This window comes from Enhydra lutris, unplaced genomic scaffold (genome assembly GCF_002288905.1).
Source record: "Enhydra lutris kenyoni isolate GAN:26980312 unplaced genomic scaffold, ASM228890v2 scaffoldscaffold29, whole genome shotgun sequence".
Lineage (NCBI taxonomy): Eukaryota > Metazoa > Chordata > Mammalia > Carnivora > Mustelidae > Enhydra > Enhydra lutris.
This window is the reverse complement of record NW_019154113.1, coordinates 19,236,183-19,245,690: the sequence shown is the minus strand read 5'-3', so window position 1 is coordinate 19,245,690 and position 9,508 is coordinate 19,236,183. Positions and strand designations below refer to the sequence as shown.

The window sequence follows — 9,508 nt, the reverse complement described above, 5'->3', positions numbered from 1 at the left end:
TATGGTAGCCCCACTTCCTTGTTTGGGGGGGGGGATGTTCCAAGCCCCCTAGCAGATGCCTGGGTCCACAGAGAGCACCCACCCCATACAGACGACCTGTTTTCCTGCACACAGATACCTGCAATCATGTGTACCTACGTACCAGTTAGACACAGCAGGAGATGAAAACAGTAACTCATTCTTTTTTTAAGATTTTACTTATTTATTTGACACAGAGAGAGAGATCACAAGCAGGCATTGAGACAGGCGGGGGTGGGGAGGAGGAAGCAGGCTCCCCTGCCGACCAGAGAGCCCAATGCAGGGCTCCATCCCAGGACCCCGAGATCATGACCTGAGCTGAAGGCAGAGGCTTAACCCACTGAGCCACCCAGGCGCCCCAGTAACTCATTCTAAAATAGAAAAATCGCAACAATACAGTGTAACGAATGTTATGTTAATGTGGCCTCTCTGTCCAAAGACCTTACTGGGATATTTCTTATTCTTCCCATGAGGATGTGAGATGAGAAAGCGCCTACAGGAGGAGATGACGTGAGGTGGGGGACGCGGGCACATGTCTGCGACAGAGCATTGCGCGGCTGGTGACCTGGGATGTGTTGGGATCGTCTGCTTCCAGACCTTGTGTTGACTGCAGGTAACCGAAGCCCCCGAGACGGAATAGTGGGTGTGTGTCGGGGAAGCTACTGGATCTTAACTTCTCCCCCTCTTGGCTTATGCAGTTCCAGATGCCCGTCCTTCTCCCCCTGGTGACTCCTCGGTGGCTCTCAGCTCCCCACACTCTCCTGACTGCCCTCATCGGTCGTCAGCCCCCTGAAGACGGGGGCGATGGCCCTCGAGGCATTGCGAGTTACAGTGGAAGCTGTTCCAAGAAATTCTGAGGTTTGATTCTTTGCTTTCTTCTCCTCTACTTTTGTCCCCTCTGTTTTGTGTTTGTAACGCCTTGGTGGACCCGCATAAGTACGTATTTCTACGTGGCCCATCTCAAGGCTGACTTGATTCTCTTCTGTTCGTCTTTCTGCACATTTTAGTGACCGTTCTCCTTCATCCTGCGCCTCTGCGTCGCCGCCCAGATGCTCGGAGCTTTAGTACGACGCTCGTCTTCGGTTAATTCTTACCCTTTCCTTCACCCCTCAATTCTACTCTCCTCCCAACGTGCTGTGCTTCCAAAGTGACACTAGCTTATGTGCAGGATTATCAAGCCCGGAAGTGAGCGAGAGGACCCCCCTCCTGCAGGAGACCGTGCCTCTATGGCTGGACAGTGCTAGCTCAGGGCGTGGCTTCGTCTCCTCGCCAGCACCTTAGTGCAAAGGTGCCAATACTGCCCATTTTACAGAGGACAAACTTGAGGCCTAAGGAATTTAGTTAACATGCCTGAGCCTAAAAGCGGGGGGCGCCCGGGTAAGAATCGAGACCGTCTACTCACCTAACTACAGTGCTCTGTTGCTTAAGCCTTGGAAGTGATTTTTGTGGTTACAGACAGAGGAGTTGGTATTCACCCGAGAGCAAACACAGTAGCAACCACTTCTTTCTTTTTTTTTAATTAAAAAAATTTTTTTTCATTAACATATAATGTATTATTTGTTTCAGGGGTACAGGTCTGTGAATCATCAGTCTTACACAATTCACAGCACTCGCCATAGCACACATCCTCCCCAGTGTCCATCACCCCGCCACCCCATCCCTCCCACCCCTCTCCCCTTCAGCAACCGTCAGTTCGTTTCTTGTAAGTCAAGTTGGCACTGGGTTATGGCATCCCTTGTTTTACCATTTCCCAAAACGTGTCCCCTCTGGAAAATGTAAGGTTTTGTTGTTAGTAAATTCACTTAATTTAGAAAAGATAGTATATTGCATTTACTTCTTGGATTTTCCTGTCTATATCGACACAGTACAGGTTCTAAAAAGTGAGCGAGAGAGAGACAGACGGACAGATAAGGAAAGAAACCTATTTTAGTTTCATCCAAACCTACGGAGGACAGAAACTTTTCCTGCTGTGTAACACCTGCTGACATCCCACGGAAACGCTGCTTTACGTAACTCTGAAGCGAAGGTCAACACGGAGCTTTTTCAGAAATTTCTTGTCCTTTTCTAATTTGTTTTAACGACAATAAAGCCCTTCCTGGCTTTATTAAAAGGAAGACATTTCTGAATTTCTAGCCCGTTTGGCCATAACCTTCTCTGACCCATCATACCCTGGAGTGGTTGTGGGAGAGGGGAGTCATGTTTCTGTGGCGCTCGGAGGCCCCCGGGGCCCCCGGCTAGAGCAACCTGAACATGAGTCAGCCTCCCGGGCTTTGGGCTTCCTTCGGCTGGCTTGCATCAGAAGGGCCCCGAGGTGGAATTTCAGCTGTGATGATATGGTTGGTGTCCAGTGTCTCCCTCTGTAAACACCAACCTCCGATTTGGTAGATATAAGCTTCCAGACTTATTTCCATGTAATGACCCAGATGGAGCTAAAGGTAGAGTCTGATGTCACCGGCCAGCTGTAGTCATTCCCTAATTAATACCTAGCCATGACTACCTGGCTCTCTTGTTCTAAATTAGGACTCTAGCTCATTGTCATCCCTCAACTATGGGGAACCAAGCCAGGGGATGAGCCAGGGCCTGGATCAGCCAAGGCCCTCGGCACAGAGCAAGGAACGAGAGGCAGTACACGGGCCCTGTGTTCAGGATGTGGAAGAGGAAGGGCCAAGCATGCAGAGGCAGCAGGCACAAGGGAGTCTTAGGGGCCAGGAGGCCAGGGAGGGCTTGGAAAGCGGCCCACTGGTCTGAGCAGCTCTGGAGCACAACGAAAAGTCTGGCTGGGAGCCTTTATCTTCCCAGCCCCAGGCCTCTAGGTTGGCCCCGCCTTACTGATGGAACATTCTAGTTCATTCTTTCCCAAATTTGTTTTTCATAAGAATCGCTCCACGTATTTATTAAATATGCAGATTCCCAGATCCCACGCCCAGAAAGTACTGATTGAATCTGCTTAATGAAGGCCCTGAGAGGTCTGTGTGATGAGGCAAGTTGGGGGAAATCTTCCTCTGGTTGTTCAAGGGATGTTACTCCGGAGTAATGGGCTCGGTCCCTGCCTCCAAGTGATCTTGTGTGCTGTGGGCTCATCTTTTGGTCTGAGATGGAACCCCACAAGGGTCTCACATTCTCTCAGCAGAGAGGACAAGGGCCTCATCCTCCTCATTCTCATCTTCTTTGAGGGTCTTGGACACCTGGCCCCTCTGGCCAGGGATAGCGCGTAGCCTGATGTTGGGCCCCATCTAGAAAAAGTTTCTAGGTTTTCTCCCTCTCGGGGATGGGGGGGAGCGTCAGTCTTCCCCCTCTTGCTTTAGTAAGACATAATTTGGGGAGATGTGGTTTGATGCAGTCTTGGTTCCTGTTTGGTGTCTTTTATATTAAACCTCTTGTCTGCACTAGTTGGTCCAGAGTATTTGTAGAGCAAGGATTATGTGTAGAACAAGGAATAAAAACTAAATTAAACATGTTCCCATCCTCTGGGCGTTGACAACTTTGTTTGGATTTCGAAAAACGAAAAAGTTCTGGAGACAAAGAGTGGTGATGGTTTCGCGACACTGCGAATGTGTAATTTCATCGAAACTGTATACTTAAAAATGATTAAAATGATAAATTTTATGGGACATGTATTTTGCTGCAATTAGAAGGAAAGAACAAAACCCAACTTGCTCAGGAGACGATATACCCGAGAAACTACCGAAGATGTTTCCCGAGCGATAAACCAGCAAAAGTGTGACCTTGAAGGGCCACTTGAGTGAAGAAAAGCAAATGCTCAGGCAGGTTTTGTGTTGTTTCTGAAGAAGGTTAGGAATCCTGAGCTCGTGGGATGTTGCGAGGGAAAGAGTTCACACAGAATAGAAAACAAAGTTCTACAGGGGAGTCTCCATGGAGAAGGCAGCCCGCACACTTCCCAGCAGCCCGGAGTCCGGAAGCATTTGCCGGGAAGGAAAGGGAATGATGATGGGGAGAGCTCTCTGGGGGAATCAGGGGTGGGCTCTTGTTTCCACAGGGTAGAGAGGTATTGTCTTGATTTCAGAGGATTTTCTGCTGTCTGGTATTATAGCACTGTTAGAGGAAGGAAACTCTGGAGACCCCCCCCCCAATAGCCCCACCTCTAGGGGTGAGCTGTTGGAGGGATGGTCAGAAATGGCCAGAAAAGGGGCGCCTGGGTGGCTCAGTGGTTTAGGCCTCTGCCTTTGCCTCAGGTCATGATCCCAGGGTGCTGGGATCAAACCCCATGTCAGGCTCTCTGCTCAGCGGGGAGCCTGCTTCCTTTCAGAAATTTCTTGTCCTGCCTGTCTCTCTGCCTACTTGTGATCTATTTGTCAAATAAATAAATAAAATCTTTAAAAAAAAAAATGGCCAGAAAAGGTGGATGTGCTCCTCCCTGGACCGATGCCGGATGGTGCATCTCTGCCCTGCGCAGCATGGCGAGAGCCAGAGGTGGGTCTCGGAGCAGGACCGGGCTCTGACTGGGAGCCCCGCACAGGCAAGGGCTTTGTGGAGCTCACAGAGCCAAAACCCACTATGCAGTGATGGGAAACAGGAGGCTTTCAGGAAAGGTGTTACTTGGCACAAGGACCCAGATTTGCGGCGTAGGGGGGCCTCACTGAGGACAGCTGGTGGACGCGCTAAGCTTCACTGGAGGCGGGGATGCCAGGAGCCGGAGCCACTGCGGCCTCCCAGATGGGGCTGGGGAAGGGATGAGGGGTGGGGCTGTGGGTCTGACCGGCTCCCCAGGCCAGCCCGGACATCTGTGGCCAGTCTGGCACGTGGCAGGCATTCGGTGACTATGTGCTACATTGAAATGAATCGAAAACCCACTCGTTTATGTTTCGTAGGATTTGCTTTTTGTTTGTTTGTTTTTGTTTTCTAGTAAAGCGTTACTTCTATTTTTAATTTAAGATATTTGATTCAACTAAATCTGGCTGAAGGGGGTTGGTCCACATCTACAACAGGTGGCCCCCTGGGTGCCAAGGGCCACTTTTCCACCCCCCAGGCTCCCCTCCCTCTCCTGGTGGTTGGCCCTATGCCTTCCGCCCCACCTCCGCCCCGTCAGCTCAGGGACGCTCCTCCTGGAGTCCTGTCTCGGGGCCGGCCCAGAGTCCCCTTCCACACACCATCCCTGCTGTCTCTGCCCGCCCACTGATCATCTCCTCTTGCTCGTCCCTCGGTATCCTGCATCTCAGCACGTCCAAAACTGCACCCATCATTTCTCCTCTCTGCTCTGCGGCTGCGCCCCACCGCCCGCCCCGGGCTTCCCTGTACCCTGGAATGGCATCACCATCTACACCATGTCTCCAGCTAGAAGCCTGCTTAACTCATCCTCAGTCCTGTTGAGTCGCCTCAGACGGAGCTCCGGAGCTCCAAGCTGGTCTAGGTGTGCAAGTAGGCGCCTCTCTGTTCGGGGCTGCTGCCAGTCAGAGGCAACTCTCCCCTGAACCCAGCCTCCCTCAGAAAGCGCGAGCAGGCTTTAGGATCGCCTCCTTCTGTCCTGTGCTCAGAGGGGGCCCTGCACATCCTTGGCCCCACAATTTCCTGGGGTTTCTTAATTCCCCTCTGGAGCCCTAAGTCTCAACCAAGCCCGACCAATGAGCTAGGATATGTCCTTTCTCTCCCTTCCAGGTCCCAAACTCCTGGGGCTCTCGCCTCACCCGTGCCACTCTCTGGGCATCCCGAGGCTTGGAGTGGTGGTTTGCAACCCTGGCTGCGGGCTGGGATGGCTTGGGGAGTTTACGGGCTGACGGCTGTCTGGGCACCACCCAGGCCGATAAAACCCCGCTGTCTGCAGGTGGGGCGCTGGTGCTGACATTTTATCAAGGCTCCCTAGCTGACTTCAATTTCCAGCCAAGGTTGAGAGCCACTGGTTTGCAGCATGTCTTTCCACTCTTTCTTTTTTGGGGGGGAATCTCAGAATTAAGTGTTCTCCAGCTCCCCAGACTGGGTCTTTCAAGTTCTCTTCCAGGAATAGCTTAACTTGGAATGATTCTGTCATATCTTTGACTTTCATCTAATGATTCACCCATCTCCTCTGTGCCCATCCCCAGGAAACCAACAGAACCATGTGTTCACGGTGGGCATCTGTTCTCATAACCCCCTGCCCCGGCCCACATCGGTTTACTTTGATTGTCCCAACCCTTGATTTTCCTGTGGGTGTCTGCTCCAGTCCTGACCCTAGCCCACAGTCCTCTGCGAGCAGCTGCCTCCGCACCTCACTTGGGGCTGCGTGTGACCCCCACTAAGCCCATCAGGGCATGTGCAGCCCCCAGGCAGGCCAGTCAGACGCGGTGCGCCTCCATTCTGGGACCGTGGTTTGAATCGCTGGGGAATTTACTCATTTCTTGCTTCATCTGAATGTGGGCCCAGCGCTGGGAAGAGAGCCTGTCCACGAACAGAGCCCAGCAAGGAAGACGAAGCGAGGGACCCTGCCCTCGGAGATTGCTGTCCTACAGGGGGACTCACCTGCTGAATCGTCCCAAAGGCCCCGTGGGGGTGATCGGGTGCTAGCTCGAGGCTGCGTAGCGGCAAAACCCAGACCACCCCGGGGCGCCTGCAGTTGGCCGGGCTGCTCGTCTGGTCATTTCCAGTGTTGCCCGTCGTAGCTGAACTCTGGGTGGAGACGGCCGGGGATGTTCGGCCTCGCCTCAAGTTTGTTGGACTGTTGGATGACTGACCCCTCCGCCCAAAAGCTGGAGCTTTCCAGCGTCACAAGAACTCCCTGCTCCCCGCTCTTAGTCCAGGCTCCCGTCCCTTCCTGGAGGCTGGTCAAGACACCTCCTCTCCCTTCCCAGCCTTGGCCGAAAGCTGCCCTCACACCCTTGTGCCCGCAGCCTCTGCCCCTCTAGGCCATTCTCCCTCCAGCTGCTAGAGGGTCTAAGATCCGAATCTGATCATGTTCAGGGTTTGTACTTACTCCCTGTGGCCCTCAGAATCAAGTCCAACGTCTTCACGTGTCCCCGAGATCGTTTGGTGGGGTCTCACCTGACCTCTCATGCCTGGCCACTTCCTACCACCCACTACTGAGCCAGCCACGGGGACATTGCTACCGTTCCCTGTGTGAGTCACACCCTGGCCCTGGTCTGTTTGTAGGAAGCGGCTTTCTCCCCCATACATCCTTCACGACCCAGCTGGGATGTCCCCCTTTTGCTGTCTAAGCCAGGGAAAGTCAGTGTCTCATGGAATTTACTTGTACCTCAGTTACACTTTGCGTATTAGGTTGTTTGGAATAGGTGCTCAGTCAGGGTTAAATGAATTAATGAATGCTTTCAGAATTGCTGCAGGACAGACAGACTTAGGAAAGCCCTGGATGGGAGAGTAGAGGGTCACAGGGACTGCTGGAAACCGGTGATGGCTTGCCTTCCTAAGGGCAGGTCCTGGGCCAGATTGGAAACAGAAAGGACTGGCGCTGGCGGTCCCGTATCCCTCTGGTGCCATCTTAAGATGACATCTTCTCTGACCCTCAGGTGCCCTGCAGAGGAATCTTGACACTATGGAGAGTTTGGGACACAGGTTTGCAGAGTGTCCCCAGGCGAGAAGTGTGTGAGCCATTTCGTACATTCTCAGAATCCTTAAGCTGACCCCACTAAGTTGTAATATGTTGCTATATAAATAGTATTGGATCAGTATTCATTCGAATTTTCCCCTGGTTCCACCACGAAAGCCAGTAATAATAACGGTACTTATAGTGTGTCAGGAAGGTACTGCTCCAGGGACTGAGCTAAGCACAGAAGTCTTGATCGGGAGGACCACAGGGAGCAAGCACGATCCAGTGAGGTCCCTTGCCTGGCAGGCGAGCGGACAGAGAGGCTGGAAAGCTGGCCCCCATCACCGATGGTTCATGGCACCGCCAGCGTGAGGCCCAGCTCTGTCTGACTCTGGTGTTGGTGCTTTTCCCCCCGTATTCCTTCTGCTGCCTGTGAGCCAGATTTTCATGTTCTGTACGTCCGGCTCTTGGTCCCACACACTGATAGTTTCTGCCTAACCAGAGTCCTGACACAGTGAGAATGGAGACCTAGATTACCGTCCCAACTAAACTTCCTATCAAAACACATACCCGGTCCCTCACCCAGTCCTGTGGACTCTACCCCCAGATGCATGTCTGATCCCTAACCCACCTTCCTGCAGCCTCTCCCTTATCTTTTGTCTCCACGTCTTTACTCCTGCCCCTTCTTACTTCTCCTCCCTGTAACCAGACTGGGCTTTGCAGAAGCTAAATGAGATCTTAGTGTCCTCCCCGCCTCCGCCCCACCGCTGCCAGTGAGCCCAGATCCTGAACCAGGCCTCGGGCCCCTGGGTCCCCCTCCCACCTCTTCTCGTGCCTCATGAAACTCACCACATTCGAAACAGCCTGACTTTCCAATTCCTCCAAACTTCCCGCTTCTCCCCCAGCCCAGTGTCTGTCCTGTCCTCTGCCCAGGACCTCTGGCTCCACACCATCCCCAGCCCGTCTTCAGGGACTGTTCCTGCCCCCGTCCTCAATCTAAATTAGAACTCTTCTCTTCACACAGATCACAGTTTATATATTGTGTGATGATTTGACTCCTGTATTTCATGCGATTTTATAATTCCGTGATGGAAGGATCGGGTCTCTTTTGCTGACAGCTTTGTCCCTGGTGCCCGGCACAACATCAGACACCCAGTAGGTGATGAATATTTGCTGAAAGAATAAATATTTTTCCGTGTTACTCTATGGTCTTCCCAGATCTCATCTAGTAGCTGCGTAGCCCCTCATAGTTCTCCATTGAATTAAGGGCTTTCATGTGACGTTTGTTTCCTATGTCAAGAACTGACCTTGTAGGGTCAGAAGATTAAAAAGTGTTTAAAGTCCTCAGATCAGCAGCATCAGAAATCTGAACACACTAATAATATCATCCGTGGACACGGTGAGCCTCATCTTGCTGTTGAGAGAAAAAAAACATGTATAGATTACAGGTTTCAAAATCAATGGAGCGGGTTGTGGGCAGCACCGCCTTTAAAAATAGAACAGAAGGGACGATGCTGAATGCTTTGCGGGTGAGAGGGTAAGCATTGTTCTGTGTGACTTTCCTATATATATATATGTAACTTTTGTTTCCGTTCTGCAGAGAACGCCGAAGCCGGGCCTGGGCTGTGGTGTCAGATACGTTTCTCACTGCCAGTCGCCTGCAAAGCGCGGATACGGACGGCTGGCTTTGGGGGTCTTGCACACCGTGTCAAGCCCCAGGCCTCACCAGGTGGGGTGCTGGCCCCGAGCTCCGCAGGCTCACCTTCCCGCCGTGGCCGGGGCGAGGGGCGTGTGGGGCTTGGCATACAGGACATCCCCAGGGCTACTTTCTTTTTCAATAAACTTGTTATTTCGGATCAGTTTTCGATGTACAGAGAAGTGGGAACGATAAGGCTTAGAGCTCCCGCACACCCCTCACCGGGCGCCCCCCCGCCATCAGCGTCTTACGGTGCCACAGGATGGCAGCGCGAGGAGCCCGCCGTAGCGCGTCGCTAGTCACTGAACTCCTGACTTTCTTTG

At 52.5% G+C, this 9,508-nt stretch overlaps 1 long non-coding RNA gene across 1 annotated transcript; it reads left to right on the top strand.

Moving 5' to 3' along the window:
* Window positions 1–495: 495 nt before the first annotated feature.
* On the top strand, window positions 496–9,290 carry LOC111152723. Its single transcript, XR_002640938.1, has 3 exons — window positions 496–631; window positions 717–876; window positions 9,090–9,290. It is a non-coding gene; the product is annotated as an uncharacterized LOC111152723 (long non-coding RNA).
* Window positions 9,291–9,508: the final 218 nt, after the last annotated feature.